Raw genomic sequence first — 20,550 nt, 5'->3', positions numbered from 1 at the left:
GCTACCTGATCCTACTTGTACAGATAGCATATGAAAAACAAACAAACAAAAAAGAAACCTTGACACCTACCTCACAACACCCAAAAATCAATTCCTGAGGACTTAAACTTAATGTGAAAGGCAATACAGTAAAGTTTCTAGAAAGTAACATAAGAGAATATCTTCATGACCCTGGAGCAGCAAAAACTTCTTAAATAGGACACATAAAGCATTAACTATAAAGAAAAAGATTGATAACTTGGAACTGATTACAGCTTAGAATTTCAGTTCATCAAAAACACATTACAAGAGTGAAATGACAAGCTGCAGGATGGGAAAAGATGCTTACAATTCATATATTCAACAAAGAATCATATTCAGAATATATAAAAACTCCAACACTTCAATTTAAAAAAAAAAAAAAAAGACAGACAACCCAATTCGTTAAAAATGAGCAAAAGACTTGAACAGGTACTTTACAACAGAAGCTATCCAAATGGCTAACAAGCATATGAAAAGGTGATGAAATCATTAGTCATCAGGGAAATGCCAGTTTAAACCACACCAAGATCTTCTACACACCACAAGAACAGTTAAAACTTTTTAAAAACACAAAGGTTTAATTGACAGTATCAAGTGCAGACAAAACCACAGAACAAGTGTTGGCAGGAGTATAAACTGATATAACCACTTTGGAAAACTGCTTGGCAGCATCTATTAAAAATAAAGATATGCATACACTATGACCAGCAATTCTATCCTAGACATATGAGAGTACTTCGAAAAGTTCATGGGAAAAAAAAGATTAAAAGATAATACAAATCTTTGGGGAAAAAAAGATTAAAAGATAATACAAATCTTTGGGGAAAAAAAGATTAAAAGATAATACAAATCTTTCTGTGAACTTTTCAAAGTACTCTTGCATACCCAACTAAAGTAAACACATATTTGTACCAAAAGATGTGAACAAGAATGATTATGGTATCATTATTCATAATCAGCCAAAGTAGAAACTATTCAAATATCTATCTACAATAGAAAGGATAAATAAATTTTGGTATATAATTTGCAGTAGATTTAAAAAAACAGCCACAAATTCTTTAACACCTCCCATAAAGATGTGAGGTCTATGTTTTTCCCCTTAAATCCAAGCAGGCATGTGTCTGTGCTAACCAATACAGTATGATGGAAGTGATACTATGTGACTTATCAGGATAAGTCATTCTAAGGAAGCTTCCTCTGGAAATTGAGCCAACATGCTGTGAAAGCCAAGGTCTCATGATCCCCCAAGTAGGTGCTCCAGTCAACACTCCCAGATGATCCTGGGCTTCAAGACATCCCAGCTGAGGGACCATACATGTGAGTGAAGGAGCCTCTAAATGATCCTAGTGACAAGCCATCCCCACAAAATTCCTAAATCACTGAATCCAGGAGCATAATAAAACGGTTGCTGTTTTATAAATACCAAGTTTGGATGGTGTGTTATGCAGTAATCAATGAACAAAACTAGTGCATTACACAATAATAACCAGAACTATCGAGTTATTAAAAAAACACCAACAAACTACATGTGACATGGAAGAATCTCAGACACAACAATGAGCAAAGCAATTCTGGCAAAAAGGAGTACATAGGGAATCATTCTATTTACATATGAGTTCAAAACCAGGCAAAGCAAATCTATAGTTACAGAAGTCCGAACGGTGGTTACCTTGAATGGGAGTAATTTCTGGAAAGGGGCACAACTGAGTCTTCTGGTGTGGTAGAATAGTGAATATCTTGATCTGGATAGTGGTTATTATAGAGCGTCCACTTTGTTTAAAAAAAAAAAAAAAAAAAAAAAGCTAAATTCTTAAGATTTATGCACTTTTTTTTGTTACACTTCAAAAAAAACTTTTTTTTGTTACACTTCAAAAAAAACTTTTTTTTAATCAGTAGAACTTGATAACCAAATAGAAGCAAGGACGTGAAGGAGAAATAAAGGACGGCTCCAAGTCTTCAGGTATGATTGACTGTGCCACTAACGGAACAGTTAAAATCATGCAGCAAATAAAAACAGGAGCAAAAACCAGCAACCATGTCCCCTTTTGTACTCAAGTATTTACCACAGCACTTAACAGTCACTTCAGCTTCCAAGACACTTCTCTCATTTTCTCCTGCCTCTTTAACCACCCCTGCTTGGTCTCCTTTGAAGCTTCTTTTCTGACCAGCTACCTCTTAATATTGGGATTCACCAGGCTTCCATCCTCAATCCTCTTTTCAATATACACACACATGCACGCACATACTTCTTTCTCCCGTACTTCCACTCTCAGTTGATGGCATCATCATATACTTGTTCTTTTAAGCTAGAAACTTCCAATTCAACCAAGAACCAGAATTCCAGAATATCTTGAAAAGCTGCAGTTAGCTAAATCCAATAAAAAGAAATTTAATAGTATAAATATAAGCTCCCTAAGTTGGACCCCATAACTAATACATTAGAACAGACTGAAGAATATATGGTCTAGATAGATCTAACAGTTTTATATAATTCTAGGTACAATGTATGATGTGATCATCAAAAGGATATAGCTGATATCAATAAAAATAGAGTATGTAGAAAAAGGAAGGTTATATTCTTCCCTATAATAACAGAAGAAAAGTACTATATCTAGAACAAGACATGCAACTCAATTTTTACTTATCAAGTTATGCCTGGAATACTGCATTCAATTCTAAGCACTACAGTATAAAAATGGAATTTAAAAAAAGGAAAGCCACCAACGTGGTGAACTGACATGAAACCATGCCATCTAAGGAATAACTAATGAACTGGAGAGGTTTCAACTAAAAAGACTGAGAATACTTGATGACTGTCTTCACATATTTGAAAGGATGTTATGCAGAAGAGAGATTCAGCTTGTTCTACATGTTTCCAAAAGACAGAATTGAGCTGAAGGAATAAGAAAGTAGTCTTTCACTCAGTGTAAGAACGAACTTCCTAAGAGTCAAAACTTTAATAATGAAACAGGATAGGCTGTCTCTAGAGCTGTGATCCTCAACCAGGGACGATTTTGGTCCCCTGGCCAGGGATGCTGATAAACATCCTACAAGGGGGAGAACAAGTCCCCACAGCAAAGAACAGCCCATTTAAAATGTGAATAGTGAATGGTTGAGAAATTCTGCCCCACAGGTAGTGAGTACTCTAAGACTCACTCCATTGTAGACCAGACCATGATATGAGGTCTAATAAATGACTTTCAAGAATAGTGGGAAAGGAACTGAAAAAAGCTTTTCTATTTCAGATAAGTCTCCAGAGAAAAATACCTTCAAGTATGTCAAAGTGATGATGATGATATTATTGAGCACTTACTGTGGCCAGACATTACACTAAGTGATTCACACACACCTTTCACAGTTAATTCTCACAACAAACTTATGAGATAGGTATTATTTTACATTGTTTTGATGTTAAGTTAGGTTACCGTAATGTCATACAGCAGTCAGTACATGAACTCATATCTACCTGACTAATTACATACATCACCATCAAAAGCATAAACATTAAGTGACTTTCAAAGCTTCTATACTCTAAAAAACAAATAAAGAGGCATATATTCCAAAAGTATTATGACAATGTCTGAACAGATTTATACTCATTGCAAACCTAGTTGGCCAAGAGAAAGAGGAAAGGATTATTTGAAGTAGTCCTGTGATAAAAGAGAGAACAATTATCCTGATTGTCCCCAATTGCCTACTTCTGTAAGAGCCAAGAAGCTCTTATATATCCACGGAATCTCAGTCAGAAGCTGGGATTAATGATGACATCCCTTTATCCATAGGCGTGAAAGCTCAGGACGGACAGACGTTTGAACATCCCCAACTGGGAATCCTGCCCTTAACAAACACACTAGATGCAGATACATGGTTTCTTGGCTGCCTATACTCACTCCCATCTGTCAGGATGGCAGTGTGCCTGCTCACATGTTGGTCAAACTGTCACTAGGGCATAGGTGCCAAGCAATGATAGTTTTAAATGGGCAGCTTGCAATAGCACTGTAAGAGTTTGCTCTTCTGTAGAAAAAAAAGAAAATCCTGTGATAATACTGAAGGGTTGCAATCACAAGTGAAATATTCTTGGTCAATCTCAACATTTCAGTGGAAAAAACATCTAGACAAGTTGAAAAAAATCAGACTAACAAAGTTAAATCAAACAAAAAAGGTACTTTGAAGACAAGTAAGTTGTTGTACTAAAGCTTTTCACACACTGCCAATCTTTAAGACATGTCAGAGTAAAATCAGAGTAAAGTGCAGTAAAATCCTTTGCTCAACAAGTCCACTGTTGTTTTTTTTTAAATGGGCTATGCTTTTCCATGTTCTAAGAGTAGAAATGCACTGATTTCTAGTTAATTTGCCTGACATTATATAAGTTCTATTTGTTGGCTGGTTATTTTTAAAAAGACAGAAGTCTAATCTATATCCAAGAAAATCTTTTAAATGCAAAAAGACAGCAGAAACCAACTGAGATTCCCACTGAAGAACAGGGGGGAAAAAAGTATAATTTGTAAGGGAAAGAAATCAAGAACTGCAGTGGGTGCTAAGAAAACAGAAACCGTATTTTCAGTCACGAATTAGAAAATGAAGACTCAAGGGCAGAACCATAATCTGTTGCCTGTCATATCCCCCCAACTATAACCAAAATGTTCTTATACTACGTCTAGGTTCCTATTCTATCCTTAAAGATCTTTTGGATTACTGGCATGAAGTACAGAATGTCTTTACTGTCTGGAAATTCCTCCCTAAGACTAACATCCTAATGCTGCAATTTCAGCCATTTGTTCTCTCAAATTCAATCCTCAGTGATTTTGAAGAACAGCTGGTCATCATCATTCTCTGTATAGTTCTTCATACATGAGTATCAGGACATACTGGTTAAATAACCCCTGAGTCTCCTCTTTGCCATAATAAATAAATCTGATTCCATTAACTATTCCTCTTTGGACCAATTTATCTACTCTTTATGTTTTTATCATTTCAGTTGCTCAACTCTTGAACCCCTTTCGGGCCTGATAAGAAGTCATCCACATCAACGACGAGCCAACAGAAACTACTACTTGTCCCACATGTACAAGTTACTAAAATTAGCATTAATATGAAGGCGTTTGAGGGCTGGCCAGATAGCTCAGTTGGTTAGAGCATAGTGTTATAATACCAAAGTCAAGGGTTCAGATCCCCCTACCAGTAGCCGCCAAAAAAAAAAAAAAAAAAAAAATGAATAAATACTTCAAAAACCTCAACTTAAAAAAAATCTACCTACCTACCTACCTATATATGTGTGTGTGTGCGTATACACACACACACACACATATATATGAAAATATAAGAAGGAGTTTGAAAGTCCAGCAGAGTTGTCAGTATCCATCACTGAGGACAGTGGCAAAAAGCCTGAAATCTATTATTACCCTTCTAGAAAACACTAGGGACTTAGAACATTCTGAAGTGATCACTTTTTTGGCTTTCTGGTAGACATCTGTAACACAAAGTGGGAAGTCAAGTTAAGGGTCATTGTCATATCCTGTTCTTCCTATCAACATATCACTGCCATGCATGACCCTAAAACAACTTCTCTTAAATACCATTTCTACTATGTCATTTTCCTGCTCAAGGACATATTGTACATCCTAGTAGTCAATGAAACTGATTATAAACTCTTTCATCTAGTCAGCAGTTTCTATACTAAAGAACCAATTATCCTTCCTTTACTTCCCTCCATGCCTTCACTCAATGACTCCCCAAAACAGCCAGTTCTTAATTATTTTCCCTAAGACATGTCTTTGCTCATGCTATTTTCCAAACTGCTTTCTCACTTTTTTCAAGACTCAAGCTATGTCATACCTTCATAAATCTGTATTCATATTTACTTAATTGCTCACTCATTTCCTCCTGTCTTCATTTTGGTACTCAGTTGACAGTGTATGGCCAATTGGTTTTTGATAAAGATTAAAAAAAAAATGGTTCCAGGGGAAAAAAGGTAGTCATTTTAACAAATGGTTTTGCCCATCTTTTTTTTTTTTTTTTTTTTGTCTTTTTCGTGACCGGCACTCAGCCAGTGAGTGCACCGGCCATTCCTATACAGGATCCGAACCCGTGGCGGGAGCGTTGCTGCGCTCCCAGCGCTGCACTCTCCCGAGTGTGCCACGGGCTTGGCCCTTAACAAATGGTTTTGGACCAATTGGATATCCATAGACAAAAGGAAAAGAAAAAAGAACCAAGGCTTCAACCTCATATCCTGTGCAAAAATTAATCCAAAATATATCATATATCTAAACTTGAGACATAAAATTGTAAAACATTTGGAAGAAAACATAGGAGAACATCCTCCTGACCTAGAGTTAGGTAGAGAGTTCTAAGCCATGCATAACACCAAAATAAATTGGACTGCATCAAAATTAATAACTTTTGTACTATGAAAGACACTGAAAGTGAGTGAAAAGATACGCCAAAACTGAAAGAATATAATTTACAAATCATACAGTCATTCGCCCATAACAACGTTTTGGTCAACTAAGGACCACATATACAAAGACGGTTATACCATATAGCCTAGGTGGGTAGTATACTCTATGATGTTCACACAACAAAATTGCCTAAAAATGCACTTCTCAGAACCTATCTTGTCATTAAGCAATGCATGACTGTATTTAGCAAAAGTACTTATATGCAACACATATAAAGAATGCTCTATAATCAACAATAAGAAAACAATCCAATTATAAAATGGGCAAAAGACTTGAATAGACAAGTCACCAAAGAAGATATAAATGACAAATAAGTACATGAAAAGATCAGCCATTGAAGAAAGATCAGCCATTAGGGAAATGCAAATTAAAGCCATGATGAGATATCACCACACACAAAAAAATATCATCAATACCAAAGGGTGGTGAGAATGCGGAGAAAGTGGATCTCTCGCACCTTGAACATAGGATTGTAAAATGGTGCCGCAACACTGGAAAAACTTGGCAGTTTCTTAAGTTAAACATACACTTACCATACAACCCAACAGTTGCACTCCTGGGCATTTATCCTAGAAAAATGAAAACTTACATTCACACAAAAACCTGTACATAAATGTTCATAGCAGCTTTATTTGCAATTGCCAAAAACTAGAAACAACCCACGTGTTCTTCCATAGGGGAATGGTTAAATAAAATGTGGAACAGTCATACAATGGACAAGCATAATACAATTATCAAAACTAGGAAACTGGTATTGATATAGTTTTAGTAATTAAACTACTTACTCACATTTCAGTTTTAATATCCTTTTGTGTGTGTGTGTGCATATATAGTTCTATAGGCATTGTAGCATGTATACAGATTCATGTAATCATCACCACAATCAGAACACAGACTGTTCTATCATCTCAAAGAAACTCAGCCCTAACCCCATCAAAAACTGGTCTGTTCTCCATTTCTATCATTTTGTCATTTTGAGAATGCCATTTAACAGAATCATACATTTTCAGGTTGGCTTTTTTCACTCAATACATTGCCCACAAGCTCCATCCAAGTTGCAGCACGTACCAATAGTTTGTTCCTTTTTGTTGATCAGTGGTGTTCCATTGTATGGCCATACCACATTTACTTAGCCATTCACCCATGGAAGGACATGTGCATTGTTTCAGGGTTTTGCTGAAACAAAAGCTGCTATAAGCATTCATGTACAGGTTTTCATGTTAACATAAGTTTTTATTTCTCTAAGATAGATGCCCATGAGTGCAACTGCTGGGTCGTATGTCAAATGTATGTTTAGCTTTTTGAGAAACTGCCCAACTAATTTTCAGAGTGTCTATACCATTTTACATTCCCACCAGCAACATGTGAAAGGTAATTTATATTGAAAGTCACGATTTCTAAAATATTTTCCACAAGTCTGTAAAACCAACAATAGGCTTCTTAAATGTTATCTGAACTTGATCTTTTAAAAAAACTAGTTTTTAAAACTTTTTTCCTGATTCCTAAATAATAACTTTTTTCTTATTAGCTCTAACAAAGAATTTATAACTACATATAATTTATATTTTGATAGCCGTTACCATATTATAGAGTAAACTGCAATAAGTAAAAAACAGCAACAACTGAAGCCTACAGGAGAAATAGTAAAAGTTTCTGTTTCTGTGTCTTCCAGACATAGTCTATGAAGACTAAAGTTTCAGCACCTTGTAACACGTATTCTTAGGAAATGTGATCACAATGCACTAGTATATAATACAGTGTCATCAAATGACAGTTGCTTAGCTGTTACTTGGTAAAACTATCTGAGACAAGCAATCCAAAATAAAGCTGTAGTTATCTTACCTGTAAGATTTCTACCTTCACAGTCTGTTTTTGAATTTTAGATATAACTGACAATTAAAGATAATGTAGTTTATTTTTGGTTCTTAAAACAAGTACCTGTGTCTACAGCAGACATATCTGCTCATATGCAAAAGGCAGCTGGAAAGCCAGTCCTCAAAGAGAAATAAAGGCACAGAAAAAATTTATAAAACCCCAGAAAGGAGACAGAGCAAGCGCCCGACCTGGCACAGCACTGTGAGTGATCCCTGGCACAGCTCTGTTCGGGGGGTGAATGCCCACGCGGCTTACGCCTGCACCACCAGGCCACTCACTGCCCCGGTACTGCCTCCATTTTCCCAGGTGCGGGCAGCTCCGCCCTGCTCGACCATCACTGAGCCCATTTGCTTGGCCTGGCGCGGGGCTTTCCGGACCCTGCGGGCCGACCTCCTCTCCCACTCCCTCCGCGGTTCTCTGGCAGGACTGGGGGTGTGGGGCGTCCCGACCAGTTTTGGGAGGGCTAGGAAGTACAGGCGGGCCGACTGTCACTCTACCACACCCTGGACTCCGGCCCCGGTAAACTTCCTGTTACTGGGAGGCAGATACCATCTCTGCGACCACCAGTTTGGAAAAAAGCCTAACGAATTTCTGGTTGGGAATAGTGTGTGGTAGGAGAGTTCCCAGGTCCGCTTGAACCTGCCGGAGAGCAGGCTGCAGGCGGGCACTAGACTCGGTTTATACCGGGGGGATACAAAGGTGAACAAGACCCGAGAAAGATCTACACAGTGCTACAAAGGCACCCAGAGAGACCGGTCGTCTGTGCCTAGCAGAAACCTGGTAGACTTCCTGGGCGAGGTGGTGCTGAGCAGGGTCTTGAAGGCCCAGCTGATAGACGAGGGGTGCAGAAGACACATCCCAGCCCAGCAGTGTGCACAGAGGGGGGAGACGTGCGGCCAGGGAGGCGGAGACTCGACAGAAACCACACACCCGGTGGGGTCGCCACTGCACGATCTAACAGCCTGGGCCAGAGCACACGGAACGGGGAGAAGTCCTGTACAGAAAGTGAAAGCTCAACAGAGATCACACACCCTGTGGTACGTGATCCACCAGCCCAGCAGAGTACAAGCTGACCAGAAAGGTGGATCCCCGGAGAAGCCCAAGACCCGAGGCAACCACACACACAAGACACTAGAGGCCAACTGAGCAGTCACGGCGGGAGCCATACCAAATTGGCAACCACAGCAACATCCTAGTTAGCCATTAGTCTTAAACCGGTGGACTCTGAAACCCCCTGCAACAATGAATAAACACCAAAAAAAAGACACCAGAAATACAAAAAATCAAGAAAGTACACCACCAAAAGTTAATAAATCTCATACTCTAGATCCTATAGAACAAGAAGCCCTTGAAATAACTGACAAGGAATTTCGAGTGATAATTCTAAGGAAACTGAATGAAATACAAGAAAACTCAGCTAGACATCATGATGAAATGAGGAAAAGTATACAGGATCTGAAAGAGGAAATATACAAGGAAATCAATGTCCTGAAAAAAAATGTAGCAGAACTTGCTGAACTGAAGAAGTTATTCAGCGAAATAAAAAACACAACGGAGAGTTTAACCAGCAGGCTTGTCGAAGTTGAAGAGAGAACCTCTGAACTTGAAGATGGGCTGTTTGAAATAACACAAGCAGACAAAAAGAAAGAAAAAAGAATCAAGGACATGGAAGAAAATCTGAGAGAGATATCAGACAACCTCAAGCGCTCAAATATCCGAGTCATGGGTATTCCAGAAGGGGAGGAAAATGGAGATTCCATTGAAAACATATTCAAAAAAATAGTGGCAGAAAACTTCCCAGGTATAGGAAAAATCACAGATCTTCAGATCCAGGAAGCTCAACGATCTCCAAACGTATTTAACCCAAAAAGGCCTTCTCCAAGACATGTCATAGTCAAATTGGCAAAACTCAGAGACAAAGAGAGAATCTTAAAAGCTGCAAGAGAGAAGCGTCAAATCACCTATAAGGGAGCCCCAATCAGGTTAACATCAGACTTTTCATCACAAACCCTAAAAGCTAGAAAGGAATGGGATGATATTTTCAAAATACTAAAAGACAAAGATTGCCAGCCAAGAATACTCTACCCTGCAAGGCTATCCTTCCGGAATGAGGGGCAAATAGTATATTTCTCAGACAAACAAAAACTGCGGGAGTTCACTACCACAAGACCACCCTTACAAGAAATCCTCAAGGGAGTACTGGGTTTGGTTCCTGAAAAATAACTACCACTGCCATAAAAACCTAAGAAAAATCTAAACCCGCTAGTACAATAAAAATGGCATTCATGAAGAGAAAACAAGCTAACAAAAACACTATCTACAACCTAAGGAACCAACAAACAAAGAAACCAAACAGTAAATCAGAAAGCAAGGAACAAAAGACACCTAAGACAACCAAACAACCAATAAAATGCTAGGAATAAATCAACACCTTTCAATCACAACTCTTAATGTTAAAGGCTTAAATTCCCCAATTAAAAGACACAGACTGGCTGACTGGATCAAAAAGCAGGACCCAACTATATGCTGCCTACAAGAGACCCACCTCACCCATAAAGATTCACACAGACTAAGAGTGAAAGGATGGAAAAAGATTTACCATGCAAACAGAAAAGAAAAACGAGCTGGAGTAGCTATTCTTATATCTGACAAAATAGACTTTAAACTAAAAACCATAAAAAGAGACAATGAGGGACACTACTTAATGATAAAAGGACTGATCCATCAAGAAGACATAACAATCATAAATATGTACGCACCCAATGTTGGAGCAGCCAGATTTATAAAACAAACTCTATTAGACCTAAAGAAGGAAATAGACACTAATACCATAATAGCAGGGGACCTGAACACTCCACTGTCAATATTAGACAGATCATCTAGGCAAAGAATCAGTAGAGAAACACAAGATCTAAACAAGACTCTAGACAAATTGGAATTGGCAGATATCTACAGAACATTCCACCCAACAACCTCAGAATATTCATTCTTCTCAGCAGCACATGGATCATTCTCCAGGATAGATCACATATTAGGTCACAAATCAAGTCTCAGTAAATTCAAAAAAATTGGAATTATCCCATGTATCTTCTCAGACCACAATGGATTAAAACTAGAAATTAATAACAAACAAAACTCTGGAAACTATACAAACACATGGAAATTAAACAGCATTCTACTTAATGACATATGGGTCCAAGAAGAAATCAAGCAGGAAATCAAAAAGTTTATTGAAACTAATGAAAACAATGATACATCATACCAAAACCTGTGGGATACTGCAAAAGCAGTATTGCGGGGAAAATTTATTGCATTAAATGCTCACTTCAGAAGAATGGAAAGATGGCAAGTGAACAACCTAACACTTCACCTTAAAGAACTAGAAAAACAAGAACAATCCAATCCTAAAGTTAGCAGACGGAAAGAAATCATTAAGATCAGAGCAGAACTGAACGAAATTGAAAACCAAAAAACAATTCAAAAGATCAACGAATCAAAAAGTTGGTTTTTTGAAAAGATAAATAAAATTGACAAACCATTAGCATGGCTAACAAAAAAAAGAAGAGAGAAGACTCAAATAACAAAAATTAGAAATGAAAAAGGCGATATTACAACTGATTCATCTGAAATACAAGGAATCATTCGAGACTACTATAAACAACTGTACGCCAACAAATTTGAAAATCTGGAGGAAATGGATAAATTTCTGGACACACACAAGCTCCCAAAACTGAACCGTGAAGACGTAGAAAATCTGAACAGACCAATAACAATAAAGGAGATTGAAGCTGTTATCAGAAGGCTCCCAACAAAGAAAAGCCCAGGACCAGATGGATTCACAGCAGAATTTTACCAAACATTCAAAGAGGAATTGACACCGATTCTTTACAAACTATTCCAAAAGATTGAAACGGACGCAAATCTCCCAAACTCATTCTATGAAGCAAACATCATCCTGATACCAAAACCAGGTAAAGATATAACCAAAAAAGAAAACTACAGGCCGATATCCTTGATGAATATAGATGCAAAAATCCTCACTAAAATACTAGCAAACAGAATACAGCAACACATACGAAAAATTATTCATCACGATCAAGTGGGATTCATCCCAGGGATGCAAGGTTGGTTCAACATACGCAAATCAATAAATGTGATACACCATATTAATAAACTCAAACACAAGGACCATATGATCATCTCTATAGATGCTGAAAAAGCATTTGATAAAGTTCAGCACTCATTCATGACAAAGACCCTCTATAAGTTAGGTATAGAGGGAAAGTATCTCAACATAATTAAAGCCATATATGACAAACCCACTGCCAATATCATCCTGAATGGGGAAAAGCTGAAAGCTTTTCCTTTAAGAACAGGCACCAGACAAGGATGCCCACTCTCACCACTCCTATTCAACATAGTGTTGGAAGTACTAGCCAGAGCAATCAGAGAAGAGAAGGAAATAAAGGGCATCCAGATTGGAAAAGATGAAGTCAAACTGTCCCTGTTTGCAGATGACATGATCCTATATATCGAACAGCCTAAAACCTCTACAAAAAAACTGTTGGAATTGATAAATGATTTCAGCACAGTAGCAGGATACAAAATCAACACACAAAAATCAGTAGCATTTCTTTTCTCCAATAGTGAACATGCAGAAGGAGAAATCAAGAAAGCCTGCCCATTTACAATAGCCACCAAAAAAATAAAATACTTAGGAATTGAGTTAACCAAGGAGGTGAAAAATCTCTATAATGAGAACTACAAACCACTGCTGAGAGAAATTAGAGAGGATACAAGAAGATGGAAAGATATTCCATGCTCTTGGATTGGAAGAATCAACATAGTGAAAATGTCCATACTACCCAAAGTGATATACAAATTCAATGCAATCCCCATCAAAATTCCAAAGACATTTTTCTCAGAAATGGAAAAAACTATTCAGACATTTATATGGAACAATAAAAGACCACGAATAGCCAAAGCAATGCTCAGCAAAAAAAATAAAGCTGGAGGCATAACACTACCTGACTTTAAGCTATACTACAAAGCTATAATAACCAAAACAGTATGGTACTGGCATAAAAACAGACACACTGACCAAAGGAATAGAATAGAGAATCCAGAAATCAACCCACACACTTACTGCCATCTGATCTTTGACAAAGGCACCAAACCTATTCACTGGGGAAGGGACTGCCTCTTCAGCAAGTGGTGCTGGGATAACTGGATATCGATATGCAGGAGAATGAAACTAGATCCATACCTCTCACCGTATACTAAAATCAACTCAAAATGGATTAAGGATTTAAATATACACCCTGAGACAATAAAACTTCTTAAAGAAAACATAGGGGAAACACTTCAGGAAATAGGACTGGGCACAGACTTCATGAATACGACCCCAAAAGCACGGGCAACCAAAGGAAAAATAAACAAATGGGATTATATCAAACTAAAAAGCTTCTGCACAGCAAAAGAAACAATTAAAAGAGTTAAAAGACAACCAACAGAGTGGGAGAAAATATTTGCAAAATATACATCTGACAAAGGATTAATATCCAGAATATATAAGGAACTCAAACAACTTTACAAGAAGAAAACAAGCAACCCAATTAAAAAATGGGCAAAAGAGCTAAGTAGGCATTTCTCTAAGGAAGATATACAAATGGCCAACAGACATATGAAAAAATGCTCAACATCACTCAGCATCCGGGAAATGCAAATCAAAACCACATTGAGATACCATCTAACCCCAGTTAGGATGGCTAAAATCCAAAAGACTATGAACGATAAATGCTGGCGAGGCTGCGGAGAAAAAGGAACTCTCATACATTGTTGGTGGGACTGCAAAATGGTGCAGCTTCTATGGAAAATGGTATGGAGGTTCCTTAAACAATTGCAAATAGATCTACCATATGACCCAGCCATCCCACTGTTGGGAATATACCCAGAGGAATGGAAATCATCAAGTCGAAGGTATACCTGTTCCCCAATGTTCATCGCAGCACTCTTTACAATAGCCAAGAGTTGGAACCAGCCCAAATGCCCATCATCAGATGAGTGGATACGGAAAATGTGGTACATCTACACAATGGAATACTACTCAGCTATAAAAACGAATGAAATACTGCCATTTGCAACAACATGGATGGACCTTGAGAGAATAATATTAAGTGAAACAAGTCAGGCACAGAAAGAGAAATACCACATGTTCTCACTTATTGGAGGGAGCTAAAAATTAATATATAAATTCACACACACACATACACACATACACACACAAACCGGGGGGCGGGGAGGAAGAAGATATAACAACCACAATTATTTGAAGTTGATACAACAAACAAACAGAAAGGACATTGTTAGGGGGGGGGGGAGGGAGAAGGGAGGGAGGTTTTGGTGATGGGGAGCATTAATCAGCTACAATGTATATCGACAAAATAAAATTTAAAAAAATAAAAATAAAAAAAAAATAAAACCCCAGAAAAAGAGTAGGATGGTGCTTTCCATGTCTCATTTTAGTCCCTTGCAGGACCGACTATATTGTTCCTGATATTGAGCTCTATAAGACACACGTCCTTCCAATATCAGAATGATATTTGTTTAAAAAGTGTATGACAGAACATTCCCAAATCTCAAACTAATTACCCTGCAATTTAGTTATATGACTTCCATCTAGCACATCTTCCCCCTTAATAACTATGACTTCTCAATAAACATTTTTGTATGTGCATATGTTTAATATTCATCCTAAATATTTGCCAGAATGAATAGTGTCTACCTTAATTTTCAAATCCTAGAGCACTCGTTCCTGTCCTATGGGCCAGAGACCCATGGAGAGATAGGAGTTATTGCAAAGAACCATCAAAACTCCATGTACTCACCTAAAGACTAAATAAATAATATGATTCACAAACATGTATTTTTCCAAATTGACAAAGATGCTGTGGCTAATAAAATTCTTAATAAATTTATTGAAGAATGTTAGTAAAAGTTATTTCTCGTCATTAGTATTTATTGATGAATATTAAAAATCTAACTCCTAATATGGGGGGCAGGAGCACACCTCATAACTATTTAGAGCCTCTAGACAGCTTTTCTTTTTCATAGTGTTGGGCATATGTCATTCAGAACAAGAGGAGGAAGATGTGCCTGAGTTTAAGCACAAAGATTTAAAACAACATTGGGAGAGACAGTAGGAGTAACTGGGAAAGTGCATGAAATTACTTCAAAATAGCAACCTCAGAACGTTGGGTGCTTAAATATCATTCAGGAACCAAGAGAGAAAAAAAATCAAAGGGCACGTCCCTTTTTGCATCTTCATAAAGGCAGTAAGAACATGTTCACAGGAATTTTGGTCAAAAGGGTCAAACATATCCTAAACTACAAACATATTGGTTACACCACCTGGCTAAATGCTTTGTCAAATTCTATCACCTCTCTAAATTAATTTTGCATCTATATTAAAAATTTTCAACATTTTATCATTAATAGCATAGTTTTTCAAATGTGCCCAACACATTTAATTCACTTCTTGTGTGCTGGATGTTAGATAAAGTAAAAAAGAATGACCTATATTAATTTAAAACAAAGAAAACTTGTCTCAAAAAAAAAAAAAAATACAATAGCAAGAACAGACTATGAACCTAGCACAATTCCTGGCAAATAGGACGCACATGATCTCTAGTGAATAAATGAGTCTATCTCTTCTCACTCCGAAAAATAACTTGGCAAGCATGTAAAATATCCTACCAGACTGAAAAATATTCTCCGGTCCTATTCAGTTACCAATCCATTCTCAGAACCCATCAAGACCAATTTTCATGAAAGCCTCACTCACAGGCACAAAGAGGCAGCATTTAATTCCCATTAGGCTCACTGCCTGATATATGGAGATATGAGCATTTGCACATTTGCATAAATTCAGAAGTCATCCTTCATTTGATATAAGGTAAATTTTAAAGCTTTGCTTCATTTTCAAATAAGTTTTATTTTTCAAATCCAAAATATTTTTAAAGTTTTATTTTTCAAATTAAAATCCTATTCAGAGTACATTATATCTTATCAGGGATGCCTTAAAGGAAAAAAATATGTAGCTGTCAAAATTAAAATCTTGTTTTTTCTTTTCTAGACATCTGGGACATTCACATATATTTATTAGTATTTCACATTAGCTCTCAAAATTTAAAAAAAGCTGGCCTATTTCCTTTAAGAAATGTAATTTTAGGGTCTGTCAACATTTTTAACATATTACTGTTATTTTTAAAATACACACTTGCGTACTGGAATAAAACTTAGCACAAGCTTTCCATATAACCATTTCCTGGGCACTTACTAACTTACCACATGCCAGGCTCTATGCTTAACACATTACTCCATTATCTCATTTGTTTAACAAATATCTTCTCATAATTTTTGCAGCACTGAGCATAACAAGCAGCCATTACACTGTAAAACTGATATTTGTACTGGATACTAGTACTAAATTGACAGTAACACCCAACACAAGTTTATTGTTATTAAATTCAAGTTGTGTTACTGTATTAACACAGAATCTGATCACCAATGTTGAGATGCACAGAAAATACCATCTGTGGTAGAATCAACAGAGAAAGCTATTATTGACTACTTCAGTTACATTACCTTCTATAGGTAGCAGAGGAACATAATCTTATCTACCCAAAAATTTAATTCCAATTACTACATGCCATTTTGAATAGCACAAACGTAACCTGTGTAAAATGACTATGTAAAAAAATCCTGCTTCCTTCTGAAATTGCTTTAAAATTGCAGATCAAATTCTCGCCCAAAATATCACGCTTAGCATGTCATAAAGCAAGGTGCCTTTATTCTGAACTCTTAAAAATGCTGCCCTACATTTTTTTTAACTCTTTGAATTTCAGACTCAGCAGAAGGGCAATTCCGGTAAAGGAAACAAACAAAAGAAATAATTAATGAGGCTCTTGAAGAGTTCCCTAAAATCACCACCACCGTAGCAAAACTGGTATTTCCAAGTTGTTCTAAGAAAGATGGAGGAAGGAAAGGAGGAGTCTACAAAGAAAAACAAAAATGGGTGACTTGAAAGAAAATACGTTAAAAAATGGATGGCCTCATCTATCTCCCCCCACCCTCGGCGACTCTTGTGCAGATTAGTCGAAAGTAACTAAACCACCTAAAAATTTTGAGACCAGAACCTAACACTATTTCGAAGGCAGAAAAAACTCTGGGTTGCACTTGAACACAGTTGCATCAGTAAAGGGTGCCACCCTGCCAGTTAGGGAGAGAAGAACAGAAGAGGAACTGTCCACAGCGATACGAATATCCCTCGTAAAAACCCACACGCAGCTCTACCGCCTTGCTCCATGCCTTCAAGTCCAGGCTCACCGGGCCTCTCTGTCCCAAGACAGGTCAATAATGGAGGGGCCTCACGGAGCCCGGGCCTGGATTGCTAACCCCAGGGGTGCAGGCTCCTTCTGCCTCCTCTGGACTCAAAAGTCCCATCCTCTGAGAAGCCCTCCCTGACCACCGGCAGGGCCCCGCCTCATTACCCGGGCCCACAATCGCCTGCACTCGCTTAAAGAAGCTCCTCAGTCCCCGCAAACCACCGTATCTGCGTGTACTCTGTGTTTCCCTGTCCTGCTCACCCGCGGCCCCAGGCTGGCACGCAGGCCCCGTTTCTCAGACGAGGCCCCGAGGCCGAGGAGGTGGTGCCAGCCTGACCGCGCTCAGATGCCCGCCCAGATGAGGAACTAAGACCGGGGGGCGGCTGGAGGAGCAGGCCTGGCCGTCAAGGCAGCTCCGGGGCCCCAGCGGGGCCTGGGGGACACCAGGAAGGAGCGGACGCCTCCGCAGGCTGAGGCGACGCGGCAGACCGCGGCCTCGCCGGGCGGCGCCTTCCGCAGCCCCCGGCGCGTCCGGAGGCCGCCCGAGGTCACGGCCGCCCGGAAGCCCAGAGCCGGCCCCAGCCCCCGACCGCCCCCCAGCCAGCCGCCCTCTTCCGCGTCCCAGGCTTGCGCGCGAGCTCTCGCGCCGCGTCGCCCACGGCCGCCCTACCCCAAGCCGCAGATCCGTCGCCTTCTGCCCAGTACAAACTTCCCGCCGCTTTCGCCGACTCGCAACTCGACAGACGCGCCGGCCCCTTCACACTCTGCAGTATGGAGCCTTCCCATTGGCTCTGGGGCGACGTGGAGGGGCGGGGCGAGCGGGAGCGCGGCCGAGTGGGGTGGGGCCGGCGCTCTCCCCGCGCCTCCCCAGGAATGCTGGGAGCTGTGGTCCGGCGCTTCCACAGCATCCTGGGAATTGGAGTCTCTGACCGAGGGCTTCTGGGAAATGTGGTTTCCAGCTTGATTCCGACCTCCTGATGAAATGCTGTACTCTCAATGGCGTAGGAATCGAAATAAAGATTGCCAGTGTTCTGAGTAGCTTCATTTATTCAGTAAGCGAGTTGACAAAGGGTTGGTTGTAAAGGAAGCCCTGTGTTCCCGTTGGCTGAGTGCCTCCCATGCATACTTGTGTTTTTCCACCGTCTTGCCCACCACCCCACAGTGCTTGTCCTGCGCAGCTTGGTTCAGTAGACTGTGGCCTGGCTCTGCAAGCAAACAGCCCGCACTTCAAATCCCAGCCCTTCCACTTTATAGCCTTGCAACCTAAGTTACTTAACCTCTATGAGTCTCAGTTTCCTGTTTCTGTCAGGGTTAAATGAGATAATCTATAGACAGCAGTTTGCGCTTAGTTGGTAATTGTTGATAGTATTGGTATTATTCTGCCCATTCGTTGCCATGTGTCTAAATCCTGTCTTTTAAAGCCTGTTTCAATGTCTACCTAACCCTGTGTAATATTATCTGTCATCTCTTTGTATTTATAATCAGTTGTCGTAGCCACCATCACCTATGAGACCGTAAGCTTATTTTGGACTGGGATGCTGTTCTAGGTCAAAATCACCAAAGCCATAAACAGGGAGATTTGCAATGAAGCTAATGAAGCATCAGCTCCAGGACCTCACTTGCAGGGTCCCTTCCAAAGCCCTGGGAAGGGACTTAGCAATTTGTCTATGTAGCTTTTTGGGTTTTTTATTTGCCAATGTAAGATATTTTTGTATGATTTTCTTACAATGGATCCCCCAAAATTGTGTGAGCTTGTATCCCCACAAAACCTGGAATCACTCAGTCTATAGGACAATGCAGTATTGTGCCTGATGTCTTCCATTTGCCCCTCCAGATATCGTCACTTGCTGCAGGTACTTCCCCAGCCTGGCCTCTGCCCCAGAGTGCTGACCTCTACAAACTACTTCAAAGTCCCTGTGCTCCCTGCTTCTGTTGGGTTTGGCCAGTGGGGAAGCTCACAGAAGATTGGAAGGAAAGAGAAAGGTTAATGAAGGTATGTATTTCCCCTGGATCTTTGCTGGGAAGGTCACATCCAGTTAGGTGGATCCCTCAGCTGAACATCACTGCTCCCTGGCCCTCCCTCCCTTTGTGCTTCAGGTCTGGAGGTGATAACTCCATGACTGCTGCTGAGCCACTAGTTTCTGATCCATCCCTTGTGGTTCCCTCCCCTATACATTTGTAAATAGTCTCATTGCAAATAAACCCTCCTCGAATTATTCTATTCCAAATGTGTAATTGCTTCCTCTCGAGACCCTGACGGAAACACATGCACAAGGTGAGCACTTGATGAATATTTGTTGGCAAAGAGGTCTCAAGATTCACACATTTCATGGGTATGGAATCCCCCAGCAAGATTCTGTGGCTGGAATCCATTGAGAGGAAGACATTACACACACACACACACACACACACACACACACACACACACACACACACACACACACACACACACACACACACACACAAAGAAGACTTGGAACAGGACTTATCTGTTACAGTGTGACCACGTACCTAACCTCACCATAGACATGAGGAACGTCCCTGCTTCCACACTGGGTTGACAATTGGCTGACCTTAAAGCACAATTAAATCAGCAACAGTGCATGGATCATTGCAAGGTAAGAATGGAATGTATTTATTCTGGAGCTCATGGCTCTGGCAACCTTAGTCAGACAGCTCACTGTTAAATGCTGCCTAAATACAACTATGTTCCAAGGCAGTTGCCAACACCTCCAACACCACCCACACATGCTGAGATGTCCTACCAGTATACAGCATGGAAGGACACAAGTCCAAGCTGCCGTCACGGA

The 20,550-nt window shown here is 39.5% G+C and overlaps 1 protein-coding gene across 5 annotated transcripts in view; it reads right to left on the bottom strand.

Annotated features, from left to right (window-relative positions):
• VRK1 (VRK serine/threonine kinase 1) overlaps window positions 1-18,492 on the bottom strand; it is a 98,953-nt gene extending 80,461 nt beyond the window's left edge. For all 5 annotated transcript variants that reach the window (XM_063090852.1, XM_063090855.1, XM_063090853.1 and 2 more), the window contains exon 1: window positions 18,411-18,492. The gene's annotated coding sequence lies outside the window, so the exon portion shown is untranslated. The remainder of the gene's footprint in view (window positions 1-18,410) is intronic.
• Window positions 18,493-20,550: the final 2,058 nt, after the last annotated feature.

Source organism: Cynocephalus volans, chromosome 3 (assembly GCF_027409185.1).
Source record: "Cynocephalus volans isolate mCynVol1 chromosome 3, mCynVol1.pri, whole genome shotgun sequence".
In the NCBI taxonomy this organism is placed as follows: domain Eukaryota; kingdom Metazoa; phylum Chordata; class Mammalia; order Dermoptera; family Cynocephalidae; genus Cynocephalus; species Cynocephalus volans.
Note: the sequence above shows the minus strand (reverse complement) of the source record. Positions and strands in the feature narration are given on the sequence as shown.